General features: G+C 44.2%; 1 protein-coding gene across 6 annotated transcripts in view; it reads right to left on the minus strand.

Moving 5' to 3' along the window:
• LOC127572465 (coronin-2A-like) overlaps positions 1 to 15,565 on the minus strand; it is a 136,438-nt gene that overhangs the window by 82,659 nt on the left and 38,214 nt on the right. For 3 of the 6 annotated variants that reach the window (XM_052019769.1, XM_052019773.1, XM_052019774.1), the window contains one exon: positions 3,162 to 3,289. The gene's annotated coding sequence lies outside the window, so the exon portion shown is untranslated. Of the gene's footprint in view, positions 1 to 503; positions 636 to 3,161; positions 3,290 to 11,917; positions 12,051 to 14,154; positions 14,276 to 15,565 lie in introns of those variants that run through there. The other 3 variants (XM_052019770.1, XM_052019771.1, XM_052019775.1) reach the window with 3 other exon arrangements.

Consider the following 15,565-nt stretch of genomic DNA (forward strand, 5'->3'; position numbering starts at 1 on the left):
AGCAACATTGTGTGCTTAGTGCCCAAGAATGAATTTCTATACCTTTGTGTCCATTTTATCAAAACTTCAAAATTACTGTGCATGCAGTAACTTTAAATTTGCTGTACAACATGAACTTCTATGTGGTAAAGAGGTTAGTTCACTCATGCATGACAAAGTGTCATGCGGGAGATTGTAAAGAGTCTGGTCTGGATCACAAGGAAGTTACAAGTAATTATAACTTCATGTCTCATTGACACTGAACCAGTCCTGTAAATTTAGCATTTTGCTTTCTTATGTTTCTTAACCACAGGAGACACAATCTGTTTGGTTTCAGCTATAATCCCACAGCTTTCCATTAGCTGGAAACCAGTCTAATTATTACATACACATTGAAGGAACACATGTCAGTTTCACCAGAGAGTAAACAATTATTACTTCTCAAGGACAATTCCCCAAGAACCGGACTTGGAAAAATATGTTGAAGACAGTGAGTTGATCCACACATTTAAGTTTAACGTCACCTTGGGAATAAACTCCACTGCGGCTCCCTGACCAGATCCAGTTCCTTTGTCTAAATGGCGCAGAGACCCACAAAGTGTTAAATCCTGGATCCCAAATTGAAATAGGGCTGGTACATGAAAAGAACACAACTGCTTAATTCGTCCAGGCAAACAGTAGGAGATCTGGCCTCTCCCCTTTTGACGATCACATTACAGCACATGACAAATTGCAACTTCCTACACAATGCATCAACTTGTCATGACATCACCTGTCATGACAAATGCAGCCCAGAACTTGCCAGAGTATCACAGGAGTCTCACAGCTACACCGCAGAGAGTCACTGGAATTGAACAAGGTTTGGAAGCCTTCAGGACTATCTATGAGCTGTTAGTACTTTCAACTGCAAACCTCTCTAGCTCATGAAAATATGGCAAAATGAATTTCAAAGTATTTGAGCCATTTATTCATTAAAGGACATAAATTGATGCTCTATAGAAGGAAGTCAACAGTATAATCTAATGCAGGGCCTCTGCATACAAGTTTAGAACCACAGCAACAGGCAGGAAGACAGAGACAGCAGGCATGAGAGAGCAGGCTAGTGAGAGCGGGCAAGAAGGAGCGGGTGTGGGAGAGCTAGTGAGCGAGCAGCTGAAAAGGAATAGGCATGGGGAATCTGCTAAAGGGGGCTAACGGGAGGAAGTTGGCAAGAGAGGGTTGGTGAGAGACAGGATACATTGATTGGATGTTTAAAGGCAATGCAATAACTTGATTCAAAGAATTTGACAATCCTAGTTTGCATTAAGTGACTCAATATACTATGTATATTAGATTAACCCATGCACTTATGATGGCAAGTTATTTTACACATTAAGTGAAGACACAGATTTTAAATTAAATGACAAAAGAATTAGGATTTAGACATTCATATGCTGACTTCTACAAGGTTCTCACAAATAATTTATTTACACAGAGCATATTGTTGAGATCTGGAAACTGTGTGAAGGAAATAGATTTAAGAGCAATTTTCAGAAGGGAACTGGACAAATACTTGAAGGGGTGAACATCCAGGGCTGTGGTGACAAGCAGGGATGTGAGAACGAATGGAGAGCACTTGCCAAGATGCTGGTACAGGTGTGATGGGCTGGATGGCCTCTTTCCCTCTATATCAATGTAGGTGGGACACATCAAACAACACTCCTACTCACACTTAGCCTAACGTAATACGAATCCATGTGCTCTCTGCCAAAATACATCTTTTTTTGCCAAAAGAACTTGATATCATGTCTTCTTCTTCCACAACTGACATCGTAGTCCATTTATAATCTCTGCTGCCATTTACGTCAAATTTCAGAAACAGTCTTCAACTTACAGCCACTGTTAAAATTGCCCATTTAGTGCAAAGTATTGGGGCAAGAAAAAAACAAACTGCTAGAGAAACTCATCTGTTCAAGCAGCATTTGCCTTCACAGATGCTGCCTGGCCTGCTGAATTCATGAATCTGTTTTTTTTTGCTCCAGATTCCAGCACCTGCAGTCTCTTGTGTCTTCATATTGGGGTAATATACTGGCATGAATTGAGGATTGGTTAATGGATAGAAAACACGGTGGGAAGAACAGGTCATTTTCAGACTGGGAATCTCTGACCAGTGGAGTACGATAGGGGATTGGTGCTGGGGCCCAGCTGTTCATAACCTATATCAATGATTTGAATGAGGGAATCAAGTGTAATATACCTAAGTTTGTCTATACAAAACTGGGTAACAGTCTGGGCTGTGAGAAGAATGCAGTGAAGATTCAGGGGGATGTTGGCAGGCTTTGTGAATGGGCAAGGATATAACACATGGAATGCAAAGTTCAAAATAGAAAGACTTTTTTTTTAAAAAGGGAGCAAGCGATTGCAAGGTGTTGGCGTTCACACACACAAATTCATAAAGCTTAACATGGAAAGACAACAAGCAATTAGCAAGTCAAGTAGTATGTTGGCCATTATTGCTAGAGGATTTGAGTAGATGCATCATATTCAATTAAACAGGGTGCTGACAAGACTACATCTGAAATATTGTGCATAATGAAGGATGCACTTGTGACAGAGGGAGTGCAGCAAAGGTCCACCAGATTGATTCCTGGTATGGAAGAAAGGTTCAAAGAACTAAGGCTGCACTCTCTTGAGTTTAGAAGAATGAGACGCAAGTTCATTGAAATGCACAAAATTCTTACGTTTCAATCCACACTGGAACTGCCAAATGAGGTTGGACATCTTCCCAATGACCTTTCATCCCTGTTCACATCATCCCCGCACTGGTCATTTCTCACATCTACTCTCTCAACGGTGTGCCTCAGGACATGCATGGGCTCCTTATTGGTCAATTCTTCACAGCCAATCATCCTTTATTCCCACATCCAATTCACTTAGAACTAATAAACCAGAGTTCAGGGAAAATTAAAAGAAAACACCACCAGAGCACACCCCTCCTCCCCGTCATCACCCCTCAGGATTTGCATGCAGCAATAATTCTCACAGGCTCAAGGCGTTCCTGGAGGGTTGGAACCCTACTTCCCACAGGCTCAAGGCATTCCTGGAGGGTTGGAACCCTACTTCCCATACAAAACAAGCTGCCAAGAGTGTGACGAACCATTTGCAAAAACCTGGTTGACAGTGAGAGGAAAAAAAGATCAAACCTTGCAGATGTTCCAAGTTGAGCGTATCCCAGGAATCCAGCTGCACAGTGGAATCGTCGACAGTGAACGCCTTTGGATGTTGACTGGTTTAAACACGTCTCCTCTCAAACGTCATCAGCTTCAGAATCCTAAAATACACAACACGGTATTCTCAAGTTTCTATAAAAACATTTCTTTCCAATAACCTTTGCAGCCATTTAGTTTAAAATGTGCGGTATTAATGTGAACTAATTTTAAGCCAGTGGTTTTCTCCATCTCTATTTTCAACAATACAGGTCTATTATTGCAAAATTAAAATTAAGTTTTATTTTAAAAGGGCCAACGAGTCAGTGATTGGATGGATAGCCCAGTAAAACTCTCAAGTGAGTAACCAACAGGGAAATTCAGATGCATCATGCTAGCTGGCTAAATCCAATGGCACAGGAATTCCAGAGAGAGGGAGGGAGGGACACACTCAACAGCCAAATCAATCACCAATCTTTAGTCATTGCCCCATCTGAGATCAGCACGGTATGGCTTCGAAATGAAGGTCGAGAGAGGAGAGGACTCACAAGGATTAGTTTTGTATCGCCCATGTCAGTGTGATACCACTTTGGGAGAAATGGTCATTGTTACATTCACTCCAGGAAAATTATTTTCATTTGTGTAGCACCGAAAAAAAACAGCACATACAACCAAATTTCCAGGCCGTCGTATTTACAACATGGAGACAAGCCTGGTTCATGCTTATTCTACCAAGCCTAACAATAGTTCACTTGTTTCTCCCTTCATGTGTTTATCTTCCTTCACCTAAATGCATTTCTGCTGTTTGCCTAACAATTCCACCAAGGAGTGCATTCCAAGTTTTGGTAATGATGTTTCTTTTGAATTTCCCATTGGATTTCTTGTGGCTACCTTTTGGATTCTCCACAAATTTTAAATATCTCTATCAGGTCACCTCTCCACCTTTTCTTTTGAAGAGTCTGGAATCAGACACATCAAATTTTGATTCAATATCTCTCAGTTCTGACATCATTCTGATAAACTTTTTTGCCCTTTCTTCAATGTTCTCTATGTCCCTTTTATAACATGCAGAACAGTTCACTGTACTCTCCGAGTGTGGTCTAACCGAAATTCAATACAAGTTTAACAAAACCTCAATGATTAATAAGCAATCTGAAATAGTCTTGCTTTGAATGAGATCGTTCATGTATTTAACTTGTAGTTAACAAACCTTTCAATGCAAGACTATGAATCGAATTTACGGAATGAAATGTACAACCAACAGAAATGCTCAAATTGATCAGGAGGCAGGAAACTGCAGTCAACTCAAAGTGTTCAACATATATCACTTCTCACAAGAGAGAAACAAACTTGGAATGAAATAGCAAATCAATACATTATGTTCACTTAATTTATTAAGTCTGATACATCTCTGGCAATAAACCTCTGTTTTAAATTACGTGATTCCCATCTAAGGTTTAATTTTATTATTATGAACTGTCTGCATATGTTGGAATCCATGATGGTTTTCAGTTTTTTTTCCATTTAACATCTAACTTTCTGAATTTGCCCCTGTCTCGGATTGAGTTCTGCTTGATTTAAAAGATTATGCAGAAATCGACTAAATTACAAATCAAACTTTCTTTTTCCCACATGCATCCAGTTCTCACTGCAATTGCACTTCATACACAAAGATTTCCACCAGGGCACCCGCTGTGTCTTTGCCAGGTGCCGAGTTCGTGCTTCAATAGTATCTCATTATTAACATAAAACTAATCAGCACCCAATGAAACCACTACATTTTTAATCACTGTTACTCAGGGTTGTAGTCACAAGCAATGCCCTGAAGTGTGACATCTGTAAACCACAGACCCCATCTGTGCGTCCACACCAGGGTGCTGAGGAGTGGGGGCAGGGTGCACGAAGCTGCATTGGATGCAAGGAGATTTCCAAAACCTGAGTTATCAAATGGCTTTATTGTGGGTAGTGATAATTATCTTTAACCAGCATTTGCATTCCAGCTGTGTCCTGAAAAGCTGCCTCACTGTTGGAGAGACAGTAGTGGGAGAGAGCAACACTGTCAAAGGCGATTGCCAAGAGCACATTGCCAAGGGAGCACTTGCCATTTGGCAGGGCACCTCCCTATCAGAGGGGCAGGCAGTTGGGGCAGCACGGCTGAGGGAGCGTCTGATGCTGGAGAGGCAGAGCCTGCTGTTGAAAGGACGGAACTTAGGGAGTGCTTGCCTGTCAGAGGGGCAATGCGAGGAAATATGTGATTGTCAGAAGGGCGGTGCCAAGGTACCAGTACCTGTCTGCGGGGCAGTGCTGAGGTACCATTGCCTGTCCACAGGGCAGTGCTGAGGGTGTACTTGCCTGTTGGAGGTGGCATTTTTCAGCCTCTGTTCAGCCTCTCAACTGCCATACAGATCCTCCCCAAACTCACGGAGAGCCTGTCTGTACAAATGAGCATTTGGGAGACCGGCAGGATGGATTTGCCAGCTGCTGCGGGCATCTTCTGCTGTGTGGGAACTTGGTTTGCAGCTCTGGGGCAAGGTTGGGATCACAGTACACGTTCCATCTCCATATAGCATGAACGAAACAAACCAGTCCTTTATTCCATACAGAGTACAGATATTATTGACTATGGATAATAGTTTTCCTGCAACAACAATATTATTGCATCTTGCAGAGAAACCTGAATGTTTGAGTTAAATGCCCTGGTTTAACTACATGTTGCTCTTGGTTGGCCGATGTTTTTATTTAAATGCATTGCCAGGCAGCTGCATTTCTGATTTGCAAATTGTTTGGGTTATGAACAGTTCTCAGGAACGGAACCCTGTTGTAACCTGGGGAGGACCAGCATTTGGAGCCGGGGAGTTCTCTTCCCTGCCCTGACCAATATATGCAATCAAAACTTCTTTCCTGATGCAGGGTCTCAACCCGAAATGTCAACAATTCCTTTCCTCCCACAGATGCTGCTCGACCCGCTGAGTTCCTCCAGCAGATTGTTTGTTCCTCCAGAATCCAGTATCTGCAGTGTTAGACTTTCTGAGCTTCAGATTATGTTTACTGTGCACTATTTTTTTCTGCCACATTTACAACATTGCTACAATCTTAACCTTCAAAAGAACTTCACTGGCTATAAAGGATTTTGTGACTCCCTGAAAGAGATGTGACAGATGCCTCTCTTTCTTTGACCTTGATTTCAGGGGGGTGGGGGGGGGGTGGTAATGGTGGGGGAGGAGGAGGATGAGGATAACAGCAGGTAACAGATGGTAACTCATAAAAAATAGCAGCACTGAAAAATTATGTGAGTTGAAGTAATCATTAACCTGACAAATTGGTGGGATTATGTATCCTGTAAACTGTTGAGACCATTACTTGTCATCTATGGGTTCACTTAATGGCTCCCTTACTTCTGTTTGTCCAGACTGACTTAAACCAGCAGGCATTACCTGGGGGCAAAAGAGACTGCAGATGCTGGAATCTGGAACAAAAAACAGAATACTTGAAGAACTCAGCAGGTCAAGCAGCATCTGTGGAGGCAAACGGTGCAAGTTAATTTTTCAGGTCGAGATCCTGTAGCAGGCATTACCTGGAGGTTGCATTGTCTAGTTAATGAATCTTAATGCTACACATCGTTGCCATGAACTCTGTGTTCTGTTGCCTGCATAGCTATTCACAGACTGGCCAGGCTCATCCAAACCCTAACATTCTGTCTCACCCTATGTGAGCTTCAGTCCTAATCACAAGTGCTGATTTCCTGTTCCATTTGACTCATCAACTCCACTGCCTCCCCAAGCCCTAAAAAATGTTCAGCCCCCTCATCACTGGCCATCCACTCTCCAGGAATCCCATGATTCAAAATCCATTCTAGCATCATTTGACCCACTTTCTGCTGCCAAAGCCTCTCAAAGTCTCTACCCAAACCTTAAAACTTTTCCCTTTGATCAAGCTGGCCAAAACCACTTTGTACGGTGTAGGGTCAAATTTTGTTTGAAAATTGCTCCTGTGAGCTGCCTTGGACTGTTCAACTATCTTGAAGATGCTAACTAAATTGAAGTTATATACAGTCATAGAGACACAACATGAAAACAGGCCCTTTGGCCCACTGAGTAAGTGTTGACCAATCAATGTCTATGACCCAACAGCTTTCCAGGGGAGAGAATTTAAAAGATCTACCATCCTCTGAAAGAAGAAAGTTCTCCAGATTTCAATCCTAAATATCCAAAGACAGTGATTCCTGGTTCTATGGCAATGGTCCTCAGCCAGGGGAAAATTCCCCACTTGTCAAAGCCCTCTAGGATTTTATACCTTCCAATGGGACCAGCTCTCATTCTTCTAAAACCTAAACTACATTGGTCTTGCCTACTAATTTCACCCCGTATGACACACCTACTTTCCCAGGAACCATCATTACTGTACTCCCTCCACAGAAACTGAAGAGCCCAAGGTTGCGCACAATACTCCAGGTGTAGGCTCACCAAGGCCATAGAGTAAGAAAAGGAAAATCATTAATAAACCAAGATAATAGCTATTCAGTTTTTACCACTGAGAACTTCGGCTTGAGGACATGATCGAACTTCCTGTTGTTTGCTTCCAAGTGTCCAGATTGGATTATAACCAATACATTTTCTTATTATTTCCATATAGTTCTATATTGTTGTGTGATTCGGCCCATTGAGTTAATGCCGGCTCTCAGAGCAAACCCATTGCCAGGGATCACTGTCTTAAAATGAGGGGTTGGCCATTTAAGACCGAAATCAGGAGAAATTTCTTCTTTCAGAAGATGGTAGATCTTTTAAATTCTCTCCTCTGGAAAGCTGTTAGGTCATAGACTTCGACTGGGTTCAAAGTGAGATCAATAGATTGTTGGATATTAGAAGAATCAAGGGGTATGGGGACAGTGCGGGAACATGGTGTTGAGGTGGAAGATCTGCCAGGATCTTATTGAATGTAGGAACAGGCTTAAGGACCAAATGGCTTGCTTCTGCTTCTGCTCCCATTTGTTAAGTTTTAATGTTCTTACGTTGAATGCTAACTGCAGTCTAAATCTGCTCCAGATGCCAATGAATGAACTATAAGCCAACAATCCACCTTTGTTCCATCCCGAAGACAACAGCTCAATAGCGTTCACACACAGGATGCTTCTGGGATGTCATCTGTGACCCTGTGAGCAGCACTCTACCTTTTATGGCAGATGGTCACAATTTCAAGTCCCAGGACCACATAAAGATGTAGATGACGATCCCAGCACAGTGGCTCCATAAACTTCCTAACATGCAACCTGTGATTTAAAGAGGTGCAACGCTACTTCAAATGAATTAAACAAAAACAAGAATTGCAGAGCCTCCATTAACCACATTTCTAAACATTAAATAAGGCCGTGTCTACTATCTTGGCAGGACACAAAAGACTCCATGACCACCACTCCAAAGAGCATAGGTATTCTCCAGTGTCCCAGCCAGTGTTCAGTCCCTTAACCAACACCTAAAACCATCTTACGTGGTCTTTTCACATTACAGTTTGTGGAAGTTTGCTGTGCACAAACTGGCTGCTGCAATGCCTGTATTACTACATTGAAAATATACCTGTTTGGTTGTGAAGCTGTGAAAAGCATTATGGAAATACAAGTCATAGGGTCATAGAAAGATACAGCATGGAAACAGGGCCTTTGGCCCACCAAGTCTGCACAATCATCAACCACACATTTACCTTCATCCTATATTAGTCCCTTTTAAATTCTCCCTACACTCTCCTCCAGATTCTACCACTCACCTACATACTAGGGGCAATTTTACAGTGGCCAATTAACCCACCAACCAGCACATTTTTCTTCTGGTGTCTGAACTTGCAAGTATAGTCAAACAGGTTTGATTCAACAATCTACCATGTATAATCAAAATACTATGTACTAAATTAAAGGGCACGCATATTTTAACTGCACTAGGTTATTTATTCATTTTTATGCTAGATTAATAAATGGGAAATATATTTTCTGATTGATTTTCTTTCACTTCCTTCAGGTTCTGGGGGACAGTTAATAGGCTTCAGCTTCAACTGGGTGGGGCGTATGAATCATAGAATGATATTGCACAGAGGGAGGCTGATTTGGCCCACCTTGCTTGTGCTTGCCTCTTAATAGAACATTCCAATCAATCCCAGTTCCCACTCTAGCCCTATACCCCTGTAAAGTTTCTCCATTTCAAGAATTTATCCAATTCCCCTTTAAAAGCCATCAGTGCATCATCCTATCAGGGATTGCATACTGGATTATAACAATTTCTCAATTTATAACAATATCTCAAATAAGAATGAGTCAGAGTACAGGAAGGACATAGAGACCTTAGTGACATGGCGTCATGACAACAATCTTTCCCTCAGTGTCAGCAATAACAAAACAGCTGGTCATTGACTTCAGGAAGCGGGGTGGTGCACATGCACCTGTCTACATCAACTGCTGAGATGGACAGGATTGAGAGCTTCAAGTTCCTGGGAGTGAACATCACCAATAGCCTGTCCTGGTCCAACCACATAGACGCCATGGCCAAGAAATCTCACCAGCATCTCCACAGGAGATTAAAGAAATTTGGCATGTCCCCTTTGACACTCACCAACTTTTATCAATGCACCACAGAAAGCATCCTATCCGGATGCATCACGGCTTGGTATGGCAACTGCTTTGCCTGGGACCGCAAGAAACTACAGACAGTTGTGGACACAGCTCAGCACATCATGGAAACCAGCCTCCCATCCAAGGGCTCTGTCTATACTTCTCACTGCCTCAGTAAAGCAGCCAGCATAATCAAAGACCACACCCACCTGAGACATTCTCTTTTCTCACCTCTCCCAACAGGCAGAAGATAAAAAAGCCTGAAAACACATACCACCAGGCTCAAGGACAGCTTCTATTCCACTGTTATAAGACTATTGAACAGTTACCTTGTACGATAAGATGGACCCTTGACCTCACAATCTACCTACGACCTTGCTCCTTATTGTCTGCCTGCACTGCACTTTCTCTGTAGCTGTGACACTTTACTCTGCATTCTGTATTGTTTTACCCTGTACTACCTCAATGCACTGTATAAAGAATTGATCTATATGAACGGTATACAAGTTTTTCACTGCACCTCAGTACAAGTGACAATAATAAACCAATTCCAAATTGCCGAGTGCAAAAAGATTCTCCTCTTTGTCTCTGGTTATTTTGTCAATCTGTAGATGAGCCAAGCAATCTTTCTTGTGTTCATAAACCAAACTTCATTTGGCCGGTATTTATTTCCCAACCCTAATTGCCCTTGAGAGGGTAACAGTGAGCTGCTTTATTGAACCACTGCCGTCCTTCTGGTGAAGGTGCTCCCCCATACTATTGGGTGGGGAATTCCAGGATGTAGACCCAGAGTTAATAAGGATATTATATTTCCAAGTCAGGATGGTATGGGACTTGGAGGGGAATCTGGAAATAATGGTGTTCCCCAGTGCCTGCTCTCCCTGTCTTTCTAGGGGTTAAGAGTTTGAGGGGTTGGAAGGTGCTGTCAATATAACCTTGGCGAGGAGCTGCAGTACATTTTGTAAATGCTACATATCACTGCCACTGTGTACTAGTGATGTAGGGAATGAATGTGTTGGTTCTGCATGGGATCACAATCCAGTGGGCTACTTTATCCTGTGTGGATTTAATGTTCCTAACAATTGTTGCATTTACACACATCCAGGCAAGTGAAGGGTTTTCGATCATACTCCTGACTTGAGCCTTGTAGGTGGTGAACCTTATAAATGTCTCGGGTGAGTGGGGTCTTTGATTATGTTGGCTGTTTTACCGAGGCAGCAAGAAGAATAGACAGAGTCCATGGAGGAGAGGCTGTTTTCTGTGATGTGCTGAGCCGTGTCCGCAACTCTCTGCAGTTTCTTGCGGTCCATGTCATACCAAGCCATGATGTATCCAGATAGGATGCTTTCTATGGTGTGTCTATAAAAGTTGGTAAGTGTCAAAGAGGACATGCCAAATTTCTTTAGTCTCCTGAGGAAGTAGATGTGCTGGTGAGCTTTCTTGGCCATGGCGTCTACTCCTCTGCGTTAGCTCAGTATTATATTTACAGTTGACCAGGACAGGCTATTGGTGATGTTCACTCCCAGGAACTTGAAGCTCTCAACCCTCTCCACCTCAGCAGTTGATGCAAACGGAAAGCCAGGGACTTGCTCAGGATGCCCAGCTCTGACCTGCTCTTTAGCCAGAATTTTAGAAGCCAAAGAGACAATTAACAACAAAAACAAAACTCCTTGGACTTGAGTTATTTTTAGAAACAGAAAAAAATTCCTGCCACTTACTATTTCAGACATTTCTAAACCTCAATAAAATGCACAGGTTACAGTATCGCACTTACAAGGAATTCACCCTTGTACTATTTCTCAATTAGTTTAAATCCTAATATATGGGGTGGGGCAAATGTGCTCAACATAACGTTCAAATCAATTTTGCAAACTACTCCTGACATTAGTAATGCATACCCCAGCCAGGATCCATACTAAATAGGCTGAAAAATATTAAAGAGACCATTCAACATGTTTGCAAATTCTGCTTTCAGGCCACAGTCTGTTAACAGGTCAGAGAGTACAAAGGTTAATCCTAAAGCATGAAGACTTACTGCAGCTATTCAAAAAACATTGAGAGGAATGATTAATGCAGTTACACCCACACTACCCCCTCCCTAACCCAAGTCACTGACCAGCGAAACCACACTCAACCCCGCCACCTCCACCCTCTTAGTTACCTTTCATATTCAACATTAGATCCTCACAAGTTAAGATTGGTTTGCATCCATTGACTAAAGCTGGCTCCTACATTAGGTGGATCGCATCTGCAAACTGTGTTAAAATGCACACATGCTCAGGTTAAAATCCAACTACGCGCCCCTTTCTGGAAAGGCACGTTGGTCTGCAACGTCACCAATCATAAGCTTACTTGACATTGTTTGGCTAATGGTTAATCTATTACAAGATGCAAAGTGGAGGCGTAATGGAGACAGCAAAAGAAATTTAAAAACTGTCATTACACTTTGCCTTATAATTGGTTCCCTGGTGTTTAAAGAGGGGAGAGAGGGAGAGAAAGAGGGGAGGGAGAGAGAAAGAGGGGAGGGAGAGAGAGAAAGAGGGTGAGAAAGAGAGAGAGAGAGAGAGAAAGAAAGAGAGAAAGAGGGGAGAGGGAGAGGGGGAGAGAGAGGGGGGGAAGAGAGAGAGGGGGGAAGAGAGAGGGGGGGGAAGAGAGAGGGGGGAAGAGAGGGGGGGGAAGAGAGGGGGGGGAAGAGAGAGGGGGGAAGAGAGAGGGGGGAAGAGAGAGGGGGGAAGAGAGAGGGGAAAGAGAGAGAGGGACAGAGAGAGGGGGGGGGAGAGAGGGGGGGAGAGAGGGGGGGAGAGAGGGGGGAGAGAGAGGGGGGGGAGAGAGGGGGGAGAGAGAGGGGGGAGAGAGAGGGGGGAGAGAGAGGGGGGAGAGAGAGGGGGGAGAGAGAGGGGGGGAGAGAGAGGGGGGGAGAGAGAGGGGGGGAGAGAGAGGGGGGAGAGAGAGGGGGGGAGAGAGAGGGGGGAGAGAGAGGGGGGAGAGAGAGGGGGGAGAGAGAGGGGGGAGAGAGAGGGGGGGAGAGAGAGGGGGGGAGAGAGAGAGGGGGGAGAGAGAGAGGGGGGGAGAGAGAGAGGGGGGGGAGAGAGAGGGGGGGGAGAGAGAGGGGGGGAGAGAGAGAGGGGGGGAGAGAGGGGGGGAGAGAGAGAGGGGGGAGAGAGAGAGGGGGGGAGAGAGAGAGGGGGGGAGAGAGAGGGGGGGGAGAGAGAGAGGGGGGGAGAGAGAGAGGGGGGGAGAGAGAGAGGGGGGGGAGAGAGAGAGGGGGGGAGAGAGAGAGGGGGGAGAGAGAGAGGGGGGAGAGAGGGGGGGAGAGAGAGGGGGGGAGAGAGAGAGGGGGGAGAGAGAGGGGGGGAGAGAGAGAGGGGGGAGAGAGAGGGGGGAGAGAGGGGGGGAGAGAGAGGGGGGAGAGAGGGGGGAGAGGGGGGGAGAGAGGGGGGGAGAGAGGGGGGGAGAGAAGGGGGAGAGAGAGGGAGAGGGAGGGGGAGGGAGAGGGAGGGAGAGGGAGAGGGAGAGGGAGAGGGAGAGGGAGTGGGAGGGAGAGGAGAGGGAGAGGGAGAGGGAGAGGGAGAGGGGGAGAGGGAGAGGGAGAGGGAGGGAGAGGGGGAGAGGGAGGGAGAGGGAGGGAGGGGGAGGGAGGGTAGAGGGAGGGAGAGGGAGGGAGGGAGAGGGAGGAGAGAGAGGGAGGGAGAGGGAGGGAGGGAGAGGGAGGGAGAGGGAGGGAGAGGGAGGGAGAGGGAGGGAGGGAGAGGGAGGGAGGACCAGTGGTGGGGCAAGAGGAAGAAAGACATGGCAAGGGGGAGAGTAGCGGGAGGGAGAGGAGGAGGTGAGGGGAGGGTGAGAGAAGGAGAGGGTTTGAGATAAGAGGAGGAGCAGCAATGCATAATTTTGGGCAGGTATTACTAATTGTCCTTCCCAATTTTGCTTAGCCTTTTTTTTAAGTAACAGAAAATACCCAGCACTGGCCAAACCAATGATAATAATTGAAAAAATACTCCCAAACTGTATCAAAATGATTCAAGCCCAACCTATTCCCTATTGCCCTGGAGAAGCTGCTATAAATGTGGTCACTATGTAATGCAGGAAATATGGCAGTCAATTTGTACACAGCAAGCACCCACAAACAGCATTGCGAAAGTGACCTGCCAACCACTTTTAAACATATTGATTAGAGATAAATATTGTCGAAGACAAGAGTAGAATATTTCCACTTCTGCTCTGAAAAACATTACAGTGGGAACTTTAACAACCTCCTGAACAGTCATACAGGGCCTTTGTTTGGCTTACCATTGAAAGAAGCTGCAACATATCCTCTGCAGTATACCTAGAGGACAGCACAGTGGTGCAGCTAGTATAGCTGCTGCCTCATAGCTCCAGTGACCCAGATTTAATACTGACCTTGGGTGCTGTCTCTGTGGAGTTAGCATGTCCTCGCTGTGACCACCTGGGTTTCCTCCCAAAGGATGGTAGGTTAATGGCCACCGTAAATGGTCCCTAGTGTGTAGGTAGGTTGTAGAATCTGGGGGGAATTAATGGGAATATACATCTTGTATATTAAAGATGGACTCTTGACCTCACAATCTACCTCCTTATGACTTTTCACCTAATTGTCTACCTACACTGCACTTTCACTGTAACTGTAACTCTATATTCTGCTTTCTACTTGTACTATCTCAGAGTACTTGCCTTGAGATGATCTGTATGGATGGCTTGCAAAATTAAGTTTTTCCATTGTATCTCAGTACATGTGACAACAATAAACCAGTACCAATGTTTGGAATTCCTAGTATACTTTTACTGCCTATTATTTCCAAGCAGAAGCCTGATGTGACCAACACTGTTTCAGTTCAGAGTTGTGTCTGCATACATTAGGATCTCAACAGTGGGGACTTTGTTACTGGGTTGTATCACAGTCACAGGGAGGGGCTCAGCTGACCTATCCACCAAACTACTTAAGTTCCATTCTTAAATAGAAGTATTAAAGAGAAGGTATTTTCCCTGTGTGCAGCACACGGTACTTATTCAGAATCAGAACAGCTAGTCTATCCTTTGCGCTATCCCCATAGCGCAGTATTTTTTTTATCCAAGTCATTACCCAACTCCCTCAAGACTTACAATTGAATCTGCTTCTGCCAATTTTACTATTCCTGATCATAAATCCCCGAGTTAAAAAAATTCTCCTAATTTCCTTCCTGTTTCGATTGCCAATTACCATAAACTTACATCGTTCATTCTCCTCCCAGCAAAAACAAGTGCTGCTGTTGACTTAGTACAATGCAATGATGCAATTAAAAACAAAGGTCTGATTTAGACTTTATAGCCTGCAATAGAAACCAAGGCATTAGATGTTATCAAACCTCAAAATGGAGGCATCTATATAAATTTATTTGAATCCAGGTGTTTATAGCTCTGTAAATTCCAGTCAAAATATTTGGAGAGATTAAATCCTCTACTTTTAACTGGTGATTTCATTCTCTAACGTGTCTCTATGTTTGATCTCACACCTCCTGCTGTAAGAGTCATTGTGTATTGCCAATGGCACAACAGCAACCTCCATTCATTTAGCACCTTTGCATCCCAAGGCACATCACAGGAGTAATATCAACCCTAAAATTACTCCAATCTATGACAGGAGATGTTAGGACAGGTGACCAAAAATTAAGTCAAAGGAACAGGTTTTAAGGAGAGCCTTTAAGGAAGAAAGAGAGATGGGGATGTTTGGGGGGGGGGAATTCCAAAGCTTGGGACACGGACACTCATCCCAATTATCAGCGAATAAAATTAACGATGACTAACGGGCCTTTATTAT

This window comes from Pristis pectinata, chromosome 7, assembly GCF_009764475.1.
Source record: "Pristis pectinata isolate sPriPec2 chromosome 7, sPriPec2.1.pri, whole genome shotgun sequence".
Lineage (NCBI taxonomy): Eukaryota > Metazoa > Chordata > Chondrichthyes > Rhinopristiformes > Pristidae > Pristis > Pristis pectinata.